This window comes from Ixodes scapularis, unplaced genomic scaffold (genome assembly GCF_016920785.2).
Source record: "Ixodes scapularis isolate PalLabHiFi unplaced genomic scaffold, ASM1692078v2 PGA_scaffold2__306_contigs__length_199485367, whole genome shotgun sequence".
Taxonomy (NCBI): Eukaryota; Metazoa; Arthropoda; class Arachnida; order Ixodida; family Ixodidae; genus Ixodes; species Ixodes scapularis.
Window position 1 is genome coordinate 178,214,108 of NW_024609857.1, and position 17,115 is coordinate 178,231,222.

At 44.8% G+C, this 17,115-nt stretch overlaps 1 pseudogene; it reads right to left on the bottom strand.

Moving 5' to 3' along the window:
* LOC8042014 overlaps positions 1-13,265 on the bottom strand; it is a 64,667-nt pseudogene extending 51,402 nt beyond the window's left edge.
* Positions 13,266-17,115: the final 3,850 nt, after the last annotated feature.

Genomic DNA, 17,115 nt, shown 5'->3' on the forward strand with positions numbered 1-17,115 from the left:
GCCGCAAGCTCTTCGAGGAGCTGGACTTCGTTTACCCGGTGTGCAAGACGTTGAGTTAGGCCGATATTGACGTGCTTCCGTACATTTTATAAGCCTGCTCGTCCCTTTTACCTTTAAAATTGGCTTACAAATCCCGAAAGCTATCGGAGGAGGCAATTCCGCCGATGAACCTTCCCGCCCGTCCACACGACACAAGGCAATCTTGCGAGGGGTCGGTGAAGCGCTGGCGCAAGTGTTTCAGACGCTGGAATTCTGTTCCTTGCGTGTTCACGATTTAGGACGATATTACATCCCGCTTTCAAGACATTTGAAGTGGCATTTATATCATGGGCCTTTGAGTGGTCGGCAAATTAGCTCGCGACCCCGACTCTGCGCTGCCACTCTGCATGCGCTGGTTCGCAGATGTTTTAAAGGCCCTGCGTCTGATGATCTTTGAAGTGCTCGTGAGACAGGGCTGTTTTACATAAATGTAGCTTCTTCGTGAATTAATTATATAGTTTATACACGTATGCAGGCATATTTCTTAGAAGACGCACAATTACTGAAAATTAGTTTGTATGGTAGCAGCAAAAACGGCCGAATTGCCCCCAGGTGCCTGTATGATATGTATTGAACTTCCCAAAATATGCACAGCAATAGTGCCGTAATTTGGAATGTTTATACTTTTTCCTGGACATTCTTTATTCCAGCCTTGGGTATTAAAAAATACACGGTTTAGTCTGAATTGTCATTTCCAATTAAAACAGACTGCTACAGGTCCTCAAAAGCTTCCTCAGCCTTCAAACTCCCTACAGCTGAACTCTCTGACAACAGAACAAAACAGGAGTAAAAGCAAGCATTCGAACGTCTGTCCAGTGTTAGATGCAGCACTAGTAGCAGAAAATGTGGAACCTGTGAAGGGCGACAGTCTGCGTGAGAAAAAATCTTCCGGTACTTTAGCTTCAGGACAATTCGATTTAACTAAAATCTCAATTTTAGGGCTTAAGGGTCTAATAACGAGCTAGACACCTTCGCTTACGTTTGTTATACATTACTTAAAGGTTGATATAAACAAGTCCACAAATATCACCCGTGTAGTCCTTTGAAATACTATCCGAATCCAGCAAAGGTTAAATGCGAGCAATGTATATAATAAATGTTGCTTGTTTTTTTTTTTTTTTCACTTTGCTCCTGCACTTGGGCTGTCTTACTTGTGATTCTCTCCCCATGGCCCAGGCTGTATTTAGCATGTTGCTCGAGGAGCATTCAGCTTTTCTGCTTCGGCGATCTTGTTTAAAAACAGAGATACAAAAGAAAAATCGTATACATAACCTGCCAAATATTCAGACCATCAACAGCATTTATTGTGCGAGATGTAAATCTATAATGATGCTCCTGCAATTGTAGCCATATTTCTTTATTTTCATATACCAGCTGCGATTCATGCGTTGCCTGCCTTGTCAAGCATGCGTAAAATGTTGGTTGAAGTTTCGCCTGTAGCTACAGGCCATACCTAAATAAAGGCTCAAATAAAAATTTACACTTACTATGAAAAACACGCCTAAAAAAAATTAAATCGAAACGAGCGCGCCGACAGCTAGCGTCGTCACAGCCTCCACAGGGCGACCGGGGCGAGTCGGGGAAAAATTCTCTCCTCGCCGTGACGTCACCCCGGTTCGCCGTAAGGGGGCGCCACGCAAACTTCTCGGGGCTAATAGAATGTTCCTGAAATTTTTAATCAGTGAAAATAGACCCATGGTTCCAATTAGAAACTTGCTAAGCATCATCAAAACACACTAAATCAACTTTCTTTGTGAAGATATAAAACAAGAGCAGCATTTTATGGCGTTCTAAAAAAATGGTCAATTTGGACGCGTTTCCAGACTTTGGTTTCTTACCAGAGCGCATCTTTGCACCTGCGGTCCTGCTGCCCGGTGGCCGCAGTGCGAAGCCGCCCCCTCGCTTCCCTCGTAGGATGGAGGGAAGCAAGGCGCACGTGCGTTGCGTGTCTAAGGGGGAACAGGACCTTGGGCGCAGAGATGAGCTCTGATAAGAAACTGAAACCTAGAAACTCGTCCAAATAAAGCGTTTTTACAGAACGCGTAAAAGGCTACCCCTGCATTATATCCTTCTAAAAAGAGTTGATTTTGTGGTTTTCAATGACTCAGCAAGTTTCTAATTGAAACCATATTTTCATTTTCACTAATTAAAAAGTTAATTAACAATCGTAAACATAGAAATTAACAATTAACAAATTTTATTTAATTATCTGACTGATTGTTACGATTAGGTCCCTATACTACATACGCCTGGCCGTATAACTCGCCTGCACAAACCGCATTAATTTAGCTTTCACGACCTTTCTAAACATATATGTGAAGCTTAAAACTAAATCGCCCTGTACAACAGTGAAAAGGCGAAACCAGCATGTTGGAGCCATAAGGCTCCACCGTGCTGGTATCGCCTTTTCGCTGGTATAGGTTGTCCCATATTACGTTATGCATGTATGGTTCCACATGGTTCCGACATATTCCACTCCGCTGGTATAGGATGTCCCATAATACGACACGCTTGTATGGTTCCGCCTGCCTGTATCGTTCCGTCTTAATCCACTATACTCCATCCGCCGATTCGCATGTATAGAATGTCCCATATTACGGTTACGCTTGTATGAGCCTTTTCCGTCATCTTTCAATCGTCGAAATTTTCCAACAGGGTAGGACAATTTATGGACCTATGTCCTCTTCTTCCAGTCCGTTCTTTTCTACCTACGTGTCTGGCTGTGATGGCCGTTTAGGAGAAAATTAAGAAGAAAAAAATATTCTAGCATTCAGAGGATAAATGATCACATGTTCTATATGAGATGCTTACCAAAAAGAAATGGCAGCCAGCCCGTGCGAAACTGCTGCAGCCTTTCCAATATTTCCTTGATCATCGCATTCATGCCCGTCATTTCTGAATTCTTTAAACGTGCGATTGCACTCGAAAGGCCGACCTAACAATCACGTCTATTGTAAGTTTCTCGAAGACCGCCCTAATTTCGAATGCCGTGTCTTGGTCATGGAGGGAATCAAGAACTTCCAGAAACTCATCGGAGCAGACGTCCATAAGATTTGATAGCTCCAAAATAGGTTCAAGGTACAAGTATTGCAATGTTTTCAACAATATTCAAGCGCCACTTTTGCGGCGGTCCGGAGGGGAACTATACTTTGATTTAAGATTTGGGCGTTCATCTTAAAGCCCATGGCCGACAAGCAGCTTCCTTTCTTAATTTATATATACAGATCAGCAATCAAGAGAGCCTGGTATTTACATATTGTTTCAGCATGTTGACTTCCGATGCCTATATGTGTGTGTTTTTTAATTATTTTTATTTGCTGTGCCACAAAAAGTAGAATATGAAAAGCAATCGACACGGCAGTGAAGGTTAGTCGTGGTGAAAATATAACCAAACTCTTGATGTGGCAATAGAGGCTAGACGTGGTAAAGACAGACAAATCTTGTTTGGGCCACAGAAATAAAGAGCTGATGATGATGATGCTGATGGTGATGATCATGATGATAAATACAGTTATAAGAAAATGAAGTAGCAGAAATGCGTAAACACACACGATCCCCAAAGCTCATCCCCTCCACATACTAAGGGCGAAAAGAAATTTTGTAATTTCTATCCTCATAACAATTTTAGAGTTACTGGAAGCGTGTAAACATATATCTGAAAGACTAGAGCAGCGGTTCTGCTTACTGTTTTGCCGTTACAACACTTCTCGCTCACTGTTCTTAAAATTTTGACCAAGCTTATTGCTAGACAGATGCTTTTTTCAGCAAGCCTGGTTGAACTACGACTCACTTTTTTCATGTTGCTTGAGGTGAAGGCGGGTGTCAGGAGACTGCGCATGCCCTTCCATCACTCTCCGTCCGCATTTATAAGACTAAGTTTTCCCAGATGGTGCTCCTTGGAAATCGGAGATACCACTTGTGCGCACCAACACCTCACTACGTATCGTGACCCCTATTATGTACCCTAATATGGTATTATTACGTCCCACCAAAGAGACACATTTATCGAGAAAAAAAAATGATTAAGTTTTGTTTATTGTCCGCGCTTTATAATGTGAAAGCCGTATACGAAACACAAGTTCGTCTGCTTCTTTTGAAATGGTTGTGATGACGTCAGAACGCCCAGCTCTAATTGGCTCTGATTGGAAGGATAGTGAGTACAAGACCTCAAGGTAGCCATGCTTTGAGGTCAACCCACTTTCCTACAAACAGCCAATCAGAGCACGGTGTTCTGACGTCACCACACCCCTTGCCATCCCCTGTTCTTCACCTCCTTTCCTGTTTGCCAGGAAAGGAAGAGAAGGAGCGCGCCGTGCACCGCCAACGCGCGCACCTCGGCGAATTCAGTTACGTGATGAGCAGAATCCTGGGCCATGCAGGAAAGCCGAAGTTATCGGGATGAACGCGCAATTCTGGCTCACGTAGGGAGTCTATACAGGAACTTTAGTTAATGGCAGAGTTCCTGTTTATATCTACCTGTGGTAGCAGAGTTGCACATTCAGCCCCGGCGGGTTGCCGTAGTGCCGGCTTTCCTGCGCGGCCCTGGATGCTTTGCTCGTCATGCGCCGCCGCGCATGGAGAACAGGAAAGAAGGAGAAGGAGGCGGAAGCAGGGAAATGTACGCCGGGGCGCGTGCAACGTCGGTGGAGATACTGTAGCGGTGGATTTCCTGCGCGGCGCTGGATACTTCGGTCCTCACGCGATTGATCTCGGCGAATAGCGGCGTGGTGGTTCGGGGGAACCAAAAGCGAAACTCTGCTCCCCTTCGGGGGGAAGCGTGTCGAGGAACTCTAGTTAGTGGGTACACGACCCGCATCAGGCGGCAACAGGCCGAAGCCCGACGAGACACGCCGCGGAGCGACAGATGCCTTCGTCTTGGCGTCACAACGTTCTAGCGTCGCGCTCGTCGTGAGACGCTGCGAGACACTCGAGCGGCGATGCTGGCGCATGCTATAGGGGGTTCTGCGTTGCCCTAATGTGGCGACGTTTTGAAAGGCGCAGGCCTCGTCTTGTAGTTGGTATACGTAGCGCAAGTTCGTCTGGTTCTTTTGCAGGGGATGTGGTGACGTCAGAACGCCGAGCTCTGATTGGCTCTGATTGAAGGATGATGGGCGGACCTCAAAGCAAGCTGCCTTGAGGTCTAACCGCTATCCTTCAAGCAGAGCCAATCAGAGCTCGGCGTTCTGACGTCACCAGACACCCCCGCAAAAGAACCAGACGTTGCCTCATTCCAGGCAACGAAAGTACAGAATTGAAAAAGACTCGTAAAAAAAGAAGACTGAAAAAGAATAAACCATAATTAAGCCAATATTTGTGTAATTGACGTTGTGACTCACCCCTCTTCCGTGGAAGTTGCCGAAGTCCTTGATCTGAATTTTTTTGATCAAGTCCAGGTCTTGGATGATCAACATGGGTTTAGCTCCATTGTTAAAACTACGAGGGATTTTGGTGATGAAGTAACCAAAGCAAATGCCTTACACTACTTAGCCATTATATTTATTTACGACTGTGGTTGATCAATAATGTTATTCACGTTTGCTTGAGGATTTTTCACAAAACAAAATTCGTGCATGTTTTTTTTTGTGAATAAGAAAAACCAGATCATTTATTTCTAACAAATATGCTAATCGGCAAAATTATCGCTTACCCGACAACGTCTCCGTACTTCTTAATCCAGTCTTCAAGCGATTGGGCAGTTCCCTAAAAAAAAACATGACCTAAAAATGCTAATAAGAGCTCGACTTTACCAAGCACAAAGACATAGTGAGCCAAAATCACGTGAATCCACTCTCCACAGAGCGCTCAGAAAGCCAAATATCGCAGTCTACAAAGGGAGCTGAAAGAATGACGAGGTAAGAAAAACAATTAAAAAATAAAGTCTTCGTTCTGACATTATTTTTTGACAGTTCATACATTCACCCTATGCCGATAGCTATAACGCAGGCTGGATTTTCAGGTCGAAATATTTTCTTTGATCTCGTCAACCTACTTAGATCCCAATGAATGGCAGGAAGAGTGTTCTGCCCGAAAATAGATACGCAAGCATCCCTTCGGGTGTATGACCACCAGACTTCTGATTCAAGCAGTTGTCACTCGATACCAGGGAAACATATCAAGCAATAATAAAATAATATGACAAGTACACAAGACAATTCTCTCTTACGTAATTTTCTAAAAGCAAAGTTCATTGAAGTTACCTTCTCAATGAGCTCAGTAAGATTTCCGGAGAACAATCTTGGCGTGGGTCCAGGTATTCCAATTTCCTCGAACAGTGAAAATCTCTTCCGTCTCCACCTGTACAAAGATCATTTCGGTTCCTTTTATACTACGACAGACTTTACAGAGGGTCTTTGGGGAATAACCTTGTAACGCTTGCGCAACCCGTAGGGTTAAACACAGCGACAGCCGAAGTGTGACGTCGAAGCCGATGAGGTGTCATCTCGCTGTCGATGGACTAAATGAACGGTAATGCTGTGAGCACGCACCATAGAATCCGCATCGACGTTTCGTATTAAACCGAGTAACACACCGAACCGAAATTCCACAGTGTTTTGGAATCAATGAGGGTGTACTATGTAGAGAGCATTTCAGATGTCTGCTCAGCAGTGGGCGTGTTTTCGTACGTCACTTCGGTACAAATAGTCAAACGTGCTAAGCGAAAAGCGTTGAGTAAACAGGGGCAAGAAGTAGACAAGACGAAGTGCACTCTGAAAGTAAGGTTTATTGAAACACACACTGTTAATACCATCTTTTTGGCTATTCGTTGAGGAACTAAACCTCTATATCTGTCAGGTGGATTGGCGGGTCACTAACGCACTTGCCTTCCGTTCCTTTCTGATACAGAATGCAATGTAAAATTTTAAGGCAGTTTTATCTGCGCATCTCCCGAGAATGGTCGTTTGTGCTAATTTTAGGTCACATGGGCACCTATCCTAGTGCACAGCCAGATTGACCGGTGGGGACTATTTTACTGACCATGCATGCTGTCTTGCTCTCTTGTTATCCGTGGTTTGTTTTTGCGAAGTGCCAGAAATGGCCCGCGTCGATATGGAGCGCGGTCGACGACGTAAAACCACGAATCGTCCCACTAACAGATATCGCTGTAACCACGGTGATCATTTAAATGTCCAAGATACTGGAATATCAATCTCCTTACTTTCTGCGCCCTTGTTACAAGATGTCCCGATTAAGCGTTGCTCGGTTGAGCGGTGCTGAACAGTATGATGAGCAGTGCAATTTGTCTGAACGGCGCGCTGTTCAGCTATGAGCAAAAATCACTCGCAGGCATTCGAGAAGACGCGATCTTCTTATCAATGCGCCGAGAAATTCAGGGAGAGGAGAAAATGAGAGGGCGGGGGGACGTCAGAATGCCGAGCTCTGATTGGAACGATTAGTGGGTAGACCGAAAGCTAGCGGCCTTTGTCTCCACTGGGCCCGTCGAACACGTTAGAAAGCGGAAAGCCGGAGCCCTGGGTTTGGCTTTCGCATTCGAACCCATTAGATGAATGCAGTCGAAACCATAAAGCTATTATAATGTGCGTTAGAGGTCTAACTGGCGCTAGTGTGCTGAGGCAAATTGAAGCAGACAGCAAGCAGTCGGAAATAGACTTCCGATTGCTTGCTGCATTTCGATTTGAAAAAGTGAGTGTATTTCTTTCCTGCGCTTGATTATAAGAGCAAATATCACGAACAATTCCCACTTAGTAGGTAGATTGGAACATTCCTCAGTCACGCTGATGAAATAATTCGCCAGTTGCTGTGCTTTTATTTCAAATTTATGGCATTAAAGCCAGTGGTAAAAGGGCTTCGCACATGTATTTAGGCACACTGTCAGACACTGTTAGCCCGAACAAGGCGTTGGCGCTTTCCAGCATGAGGGATATACGTGCCAAACAAACGAAGGACTTGTAGAAAGACAAGAGAGACGGCAAGAACTACGCAGTAACACTGGTAGCTCCTTGTGCACGCGGACGATCAAAATAAATTGAAGGCCACGTAATATAGTCCAATTTGCAATAAATAATTGCTGGCTTGTTTTTTTTCTGCTGATGAATACCTGCAAAGATGGTTCTTCTGCATTCAAAACATCAAGGTATCGACGTATCAAGCAGAAACGTACCTCGGATACGTTTTTTACCGGTCCCATTTACACAGCTTACCAAGTACAAACAAAAATACAAAAATACCCAAAAAATTAGGTGTTTCTTTTGCCATTGAAGTAGAGACGTGAAATTTTATTGTGCAAATGGTAAAAGTAAAATGCGTATTCGAGGCAACTTTCAACTTGATACGCTCAGTCGCTGAATTTTGACGGGCCATTAATTGTAGCTTGTAACATTATTGAGACACCAAAAATAAGCGGCTCAATGCATCAAGTTTTAACTTACCACGAATACGTATTTTATTAGTCCCAATCACTCAATAAAATTTCATGTATCTAGATTAAGTACAACAAAAACTAAAAAAAAAAAAAACCTTCCCTTAAAAGCATGGGTTTTGTTTTTGTATTTGGGATTGGAACCTAACGTTTTAATGCATAAATCCAACCAGTCAAATGCCTATTCGAGGTATGTTTCGACTTGATACGTCAAGTCCCTAATTTTTCCAGGCGATTTCAGAGTTGAAACTTTATTTTCAGACACCCTGCAGAGCAACCTAATGTTTTACTTGCTTTTCTAATATTTATTGTACACGATCGTCGTCGTGCATAAAACCCGTGATGGCCATGTACTAACGATGGCTCGTGTGGGTCCACGTATTTGAACACGAAGAAGCAATGTGCGGTGTAGAAATTTGGGATGGCCGGGGGGAGCCCCGGCTATCCCAAATTTCTACACCATACATTACTTCTTCGTGTTCACGGATTTCTGGCTCTTAAAATGATGGAAGTCATCGAAACGTAAAAATCGCATAATCCCGCTGAAATTGCCCAGCTCAGTGAGTGGTAATTGCATTTTAATAAACACTTAGTTTTGTATTTGCAGATTTCATTCCATAGGTTTCTAAAAAAACACGGAAAACTACGAAATATTGATAGCCGCCCCTCAACGAAGTTGTAGCACATGTCGAAGGAGCGCTCTGACTCCGATCGGCTCTTGTAGAAGCGTTGTTCTTCGTCATGTTTAACGGCTGGTGGTTAGAAAAATCGTTTACCAACCCGCGATAGGGAAAACGCTACCTGCAGCCATACCAACGCGAAGGGATTGAGGGAACGTAAGAGCTCCACAGCGTAAACAACTGTACCGGCCGCAACGGAGTCCTTCACCATGGCGTCGGCCACCCAATGTTGTTGGATTCGTTCAAAACATTTTCCCTGTTGCCAGATTTTTTGGAAGGGGTTTATAGTAACTCAGTCACATTTTCCGAATTCCTTAGTGACAAATGACCAACAATTTCTACTAATAGGTGCGGAACATTTCTGAAGAAACACCGATTAGAGCCTTTGTTGAGCTCTATTTTCATTTACCGCAGTTCCTAAGGCAAACTCCTTCTTATGAACCTTCAACGGAAGCGAAATGTTTCCGCCTATTTCTCCCTCATAACTGCAGCTCACGAAGACCAGCCTTTCTTCCGTTAAGGCTTTAAAAGCAATTTCAAAACAAATAAAACGATTTCTCAATAACACCTGGCAGTCGGGGGGGGGGGGGGGGGGGGCGAGCGAGATTCGTTGAAATGTCTGACGTCACGGGCCCACCAGTAGCAGCGCCACAGAGCGACGTGTCCGATGGAAGCGCCGGTGAACGCTTGGCACACCTCTCAGTTCTAGTACATCATACCTCGGACATTCCCCTTGGTCAGGATTATAACGCGTTGACGATAAAGCTGGCGCCACCTAGTGGCGACGATAGTAATTACGGTACCCTGGGCCATATATGGGCCCTTGACGTTGCGAGCGGGACGTCCAGGGCAAATATCCCGAGTCGCATCACGCCGCTTCGATGGCTGATTTTGAAGCGCTCGCTAGAATCCGTCGGTTGGAACGAAAAATGTAGCCACCAGCTGAAAATGCAAGCGTGTGATTATCATTTACGGATATCATGGATGATATTTCACCCGTTTCGAAGTGTTCCGCGGATACGTCAAGTTTCGATTCTCTTCCCCTTTAACTCTTAGCGACGATCCAATAGGCCTGTTTCTCTCGGCTTGGGGGAGCTGTATACCATTCGCGACACACGAGCACAAAAGAGGCGCCTCCGAGGTGGAGACAACTCCCACCTCTATCCACTTTGGCAGAGCGAACGTAGGAAAGGAGACGATCTCCTCTCCAGCGTCTATCGCTCTGCTAAAGTAAAAAGAGGTGAGAGGAGCTTCCACTTCCCCACCGAGACCGTACCGTTCGCGAGACGCTACAACATAGAAGGTGCCTGGAACGCGTCTCCGACTGCTATGTTTACCGCGTCCAAAAGCGTAGTCCCTCGATTTCCGCCTGATGACGTCATAATAAAAGTGACGTTCTGTCGCCGGTCGCGACCCTAGCGGTGTCACAGCACTTGTCTTAGGTGTGGCACACGCCTGTTCTGCTTCAGTTCGCTGTCGAGCTTGACCGACCGTGGAAGCTTCGGTAGCCATGGAATCGGGGCGCCGCGACGACAGCGAAACTCGCGTGTGCTTTTTCTTTCGTCTTTTGCTGGAACTTTTACGACGAACCACCAGGATCGCGACATGCGACAGCATGACACTTCGACTTTAGTGACGTCATTTGTTGCCCCTTCGGAACTACTTTCAGTCCATGGTCGGAATGGGCCGCTAAAAACAGCAGTCCACACTTAATGCCGACGCGGAGCGGCGTCCAAGCGTTCCTCGGCCTCTCCGGCCTCCACTCCACGGCCTCTAACGGAACGTTAGAAAAGGACGCAACGCGATCGCACCGAAAAAACGCGACCTAAAAAATATCTGATTTTGCTCGCCAGGGGCGCTGCTCGAAACTTGAAAGCTACAAGCTACATGACCAATGGTGGCACAACGCGCGGGATCAACAAGTTCTCAAGGCCAAAGCGCTAGACTTCATGCTACGTCACCTACAAGGGGCCAACGCGGGGTCACAGATGGAACGCCAGCACTTAGCGGGCACTCGTGTCCAATTAGTAAGTACGCGAATCTCAGCCGTACGGTAGCGTATCGCTCGTGGCTAATCAGCGCCCTGCACTGGCCCCTTGTAGGTGACGTAGCAACATCCAGCGATACAGCCGGCGGCCTTGCTATCGATAAGTGACGAGTGCCAGGCATCTCATTATCCATCCGCAGCCAATGAGATTGCGCCATTAGCCGATAAGAAGACTAAAGCACGAATCACTAAGCCCAAAGAGAGAACATAATAAGGCACGGCCTTCGACCTTTCTTGTTGCTCTTAAGGCATGAAATGCTTTCTTAGCGGAACCCCCCTCCCACCGAGCATGACCCAACCGAAAAAAAGAGGGCAAGCAGAGGATGTCTATAGTAAAGATGTCATATTAATTGCCGACTTTTTTGTGAAAATTCCTCGCGCTTAGTGAAGCATGAACAATGCTAAACAAGAACGTGCAATGTACCCATTTCAAGAACGTGCAATGTACCCAGGTTCTCAAATGGGAATCCTTAGTCCGCCTAGGGGTCCCCGAAGCTTTAGAGTTAGACCGTCATTGAAGCCGAGCAGTAAAACTTTTCTTTTTAACTGATGCTGGCCGACCGACAAAGCTAAATAGGCCCGACCTTACGCACGGAGTGAGAAGAGTCGACTATTTTTCGTTTCAGAGCCTCAAAGTTGGTTTGCATGCATTTAGTTATCTTCATTTACACTTTTGTTATGGTAATCGTGCATTACCCTAGTTCCTCCTTCCTTGTTAAATGGGGCCCCCATCACTTCGGTTGATTCAGAAGGAGTCCCCGGTAGATTAGTGGTTGAGAACCACTGTCCAAGAGTATGCATGCACCTGATACCTATGGTATATTTCGATCGCAGTAATAATAGTCGTTCATTTAGTTAAAGTTGTGGCCGAGTGCCGCCGTTCAAATCAGAGAAGCTATACTTCTACCCTTCTTTCAATGGCTTTACTCAAGTACCGGGTAACCATGTTTGTTTGCGTGTGTGTGTGTTTCTTTTTTCTAACGAGAATATTTTTGTTGCGCATTCTTTTTTTTTCTCTAATTATCGGTACTGGCGGATATTATTAATTACTGATGGATGTCGCAGTACCGGCCAATGGTTTGTGACCTAGTTTGGTCACTGAAACGCAGGGCATAGCGAGTCACGATTGTCATATATCGCTGGGCTAGTCAGAATGCGACATTAGCCGATAAGGACGCCAACGGACGAATCAAGAAGCATGACTTTTGAACATAGTAAGTCACGTCCTTCGTTTCTCAAGTTGTCGGTGCCCAAACGCCTTGCAAGTTTCTGTTCTCTTTGCGCATCTCGTGCGTCTGCATGCATAAACGCCAAATACGCCCACGTCATTTCGTTTTCTTACCGACGTCGACCGATAAGAGCGCGCGTTTGGCTGCCCCGTCATTGTGCGTTCCCTGCGCCATGTTGCGTTTTGATTGGCCTGACTCTCCTCGCGTTCCGACACGCCAAAGACCCACCTTGGGATAAAGTCCCCAGATAAGAGCTTCCTACAAGCAGCGAAATTCTATGAAGCGCCGACTGCGTGACGGTGCAAATTTTAATGGCGGCGCACAGCAGAGGTTTGAACTGAATGCCGCCATTTTGTTCCAGCGGAATGGGCTTTGTCATTTGAATTGGTTGTCGTTACTTGTAAAACAAATATCAAGGGACTTCACATTGGAACACTCGCTCGCTGTATAGAACTGTGCATCACTTATCACCCGGGCGAAAAATGCTGAGTCACTGAGCTGTGGACGCATATGCAGTGTCCGGTAAACCGCACGACAGATCAGCAGCGCATGCTCAGAAGGCCTTCCACAGCCCAGCAGTTAAAGATGGCAGCGCGCAGGAGGCGATTTTTGCAAAGGTCTATACAGTACAAGGCGCAGTTGCTGTTACACTCACAAGTATAACCACGTGAGGACGACGATGGTCAGCGCTGCCCACACAAAGTCCGAAATTTCTTCCAAAATTTTCGTTGCAAAAAAAAAAAACAAAAACGGGACCGTCTCTGTGGTGGAGTCTTCAGACAGGGAACTGCTGAGGTGCGACAGGTTCTGGGAACACCTAATCTCTCATTGTGCCGACCCTGCGACTGACTTCCGGTCCAAGGGATTAAGGTCCAAAAGGTGTAGCAAGACATATGAACCAGATGGCTTGCAAGACCCCTGCGCAACGTAAAGTTGTGGCTAATGATAGGGGTGTCGCGAACCACCCTAGGTTCGATTTCGAAAGGTTTCGATATTTGCGAAGTGAACTGAGGTTCGATTTCGAAAATTTTCGATATTTTCGTACCGACCGAGGTTCGATTTCGAAAAATTCGCAACTTTTGACCACAGCAGAGTTTCGAATTCGAAAATTTCGAAGCTTTCACGGTTTCTAAAATTTCGAATTCGAATATTCCGAATATTTTTGACTTCAGGTTCGATAAATTCGAAGATTTCGAAATTCTTTGTAAAAACAATTCGAAAACTTCGAACGCTTCGAATTTTTATAGGCATGAAGGTCCAACAATTCGAAGATTTCGAATTTCTTTTTGCATAAAGTTCGAAAAGTTCGAAGGTTTCGATTCTCTTTTAACGCTAAATTAAAAAAAAAAAAACTTTGAAGATTTTGAATTTCTTTCTTATCCAAGTTTTCAAAGTTCGAAGTCCGATTTTCAAGTTTTTCCACAGTTTCAGTTTCAAATAACGTTTTCACGACTCACTGGTTTTCACAAAATCAAGTTTAGAAAAGTTAGGGTGTGATACATAGAGTTATTCCAATGTACGCTAGAGGTTCAACTGGCGTTAGTGTCTATGTGACTTCCGTGACGCAAATTGAAGCAGACAGCAACCAGTCTACTTTTGCGGTGCTCCTGTGCATTCCTATGGGAAAACGCGCGTGCATTTTGTCTCTTCGCCGGAAAATAACACGAAACACTTTGGTTATTTGGGTCGTACCGAATAGTATACACCTTGATTAACACTGTAAAAGTGTAATTGCTTTAGTTAGCACATTTTTCTTCATCAGTGAGTGGTGTTTAACTTCGCTACATTTCAGTCCAGAACGTGTGTTCCGCAGCAGGTGTGAAAAACAAGCGATGATTTAAAGCAAAAATACAATCGAAAGGAATCTAGAGTGTGTTCAAGGCTCGCCAGCATTCCAGTGACGCTTATATATTGATAATATGCCAGTCCTGTCAATATATGAAAATGACCTCGTCGTGCATGAGCGGATAAAAATATTCAAACCGTAGAGAATAAAGTTCGTGGGCTATGAGAGGTGTCTCTTCGTATCGTTTTCTCTGCCGGGCACTTGGGCTCAAAGATTTCAGGTGTGTTGGTGATATTTTGAAAGCAGAACGAATGTCATCTTCGCTCAGAGCAGAAAGAATGAAGCGGTACTTATTTAAAACCGGAATAGATTACGTGGCCATCAATTTATTTTGATCGTACATGCACGGGTAGTTACTGATCTAGTGTTACTGCGTAGTTCTTGCCGTCTCCCTTAATTTCCAGATGTTCTTCGTTCGTTTGGCACGTGTATCCCTCATGCTGAAAAGCGCCGACGTCGTGTTCGCGCTAACAGTGTCCGACAGTGCACATAAATACACGTACGAAGCCGTTTTAGCACCGTTTCTAGTACGATGAATTTGAAAGAAAAGCGCCGTAACTGACCAATTTTTTCGTCGGCCTGACGGAGAAATGTTCTAAGCTGCCTAGTACGTACGAATTATTTGGGATATTTGCTCTTATGATCGAGCGCAGGGAGAAAATACACTCACTTTTTCCCATAGGAATGCATTACCGGAAGTCAATTTTGGACTGGTTGCTGTCTGCTTCAATTTGCGTCAGCACACTAGCGCCACTTGAACCTCTGGCGTACATTATAATAACTCTATGGTGTGATATCTAGATTCTGCGAAGAATATTTGCCAGTGCAGAATTGTGACCGCCAGCCCCGGGGGGGGGGGGGGGGGGGGGTCTTTAACCTGCATCACGCAGTAGTGATTGCACGAACACACTGTTTTACGAGACTCATCCAGTTCGAAACGGCCAGGCGCAAGCAGGAGGTTGAGGCTCAGAAAAACCTTAAAGCGACCTGGCAAACTAGCTCGCCACCCCTTGCACGCTGATAGTAATCTGATCCGGTGAAGTTTATAATTGTCCTGGAGGTTTATTTTCTGGGACGGAGGAATCGCCTCGCAAAAAGCACAAAAGCCGACACAACTCGAGGTCGAGGAGCGTTCTACCATACAAGTGGCGTCGGAAGAGGAAAAACGGGGGGAAAGAGGGTAGCGGGGGGGGGGGGGGGGGGGGCTTCAGCCTCCTTCTCCCCCTTGCAGGTATTTCGGACTGTTTAAGAAAACAATACGAGGAAAGAGGGCGTAGTCGAGCTTATTTTAATCTAAAATTATTTATGCATATGTATAGCTACTGTCGCTCTTCACTGCATAAAAGGTTGCGTAGATGGTCATTGTTAGAAACTCGTTGTCAGAAGGCACTGCTCGTCACATGCTTAGTGGTTCGGAAGTTCAAAGCTGTCTTTTCGACCTAAACACCTGTGCCTAGTAACAAAAAAAAAAAAGAAAAAGAAAAAGAATAAATGCGGGAATAAAAAGCAGGAGAAAAAAAAACTATCAAGAATTCGTCGGAAGTGTTCTATTCTTGCATATTCAGAGGTTCAGAACTTCGAAACAAGTTTCTTTTACCAAAATGTGTACAGGCTAAAAGAAACACGTCCCAGGAACGTGAAGCGAAAAAAAAAGTTTTCTTTTAATGACGTGCTGAACTTGAACACTATTAGAAATCTTCTCCCATGAGTTAATTTATTCCTTAACATAAAAAAACAATAAATATATTATTTTGTATTCTGCAGATGGCAATGATATGTACTGTCTGTGGTGCTAATTTAAATGCGACACCTCAAACAACTTAGACGAAAATAAATATCAAGTTTAGGTCATAATTGCATGCAGATACATGTTTGGACATTTCTTCGAAACTCACGTTGAATAACAATAATCACATCTTAAGACGGCACTTACCTAGGCTATACACAGATCATTCTTAAAAAAGTATAACATATCTACCATAAATAGCTCCGGCTGCAGCGTGCTTCAAATCTGGCACAAACGACAATCGTCAAAAACCCGTCGTCCTTCCTGGCCCCTTCGGGGATTTATTTCTTTAAACCTAAGCATGCCAGAACATTGAAATAAACGACATTGTCTTTCGTAAGGAACGCAGCACCGCGTGTAAAAGTTCGAGAAAAAAAAATTACGAATGTACCCCACTACTTGAAATCAAATGAAACCGTCCCCCGGTCTTTCGAAGTTCGACGAACGTCGAACTTTTACCCTAAAAGTTGGAAGTTCGTCGAACTTCTGACTTTTCAGAAATCGAAAGTTCGAAACTTTTCGATTCTCTTGATAAATAAGTTTGAAAGTTCGAAATTCATCGAATTTTTTGGTCACTCAAGGTCGAAAGTTCGACAAGCATCGAACCTTGCAGCGCAATAAGGTCTAAAGTTCGAAAAAGATCGAATTTTTAGCGTAATAAGTTCGACGGTTCGAAAAGCGTCGAACTTCTTAGCTTAACAAGTTCGAAAATTCGACCTCCGTCGAATTTTACGATATAGACAATTCGAAAAATCGAAATCTTTCGAACCTTTCGATCCGCTTGATTCGATCATCGAAACTTTGATTCGAAAAAAGTTCGCGGCATCCCTAGCTAATGATGAGATAGATATACTCAGCCAGTCGACAACTCGAAGTCCTCCAAAATACGGGGTCATCGCCTTTATAAGTGCACAGTGCGTAATCCAAACTACCCCGAGGGATCCTTTGCATAATTGGTATCGATTTCTTCAACGCTTCTGTGCGCTACCATTTTTGCCATCTTGGTTTGCTGGGCTGTGAAACACGCACTGAGCACGCCCAGTCGTTTTCTTCTGCGCAATACCAGATGCCGCACATGCCTTCACAGCACACTGACTTGGCATTTTTCGCC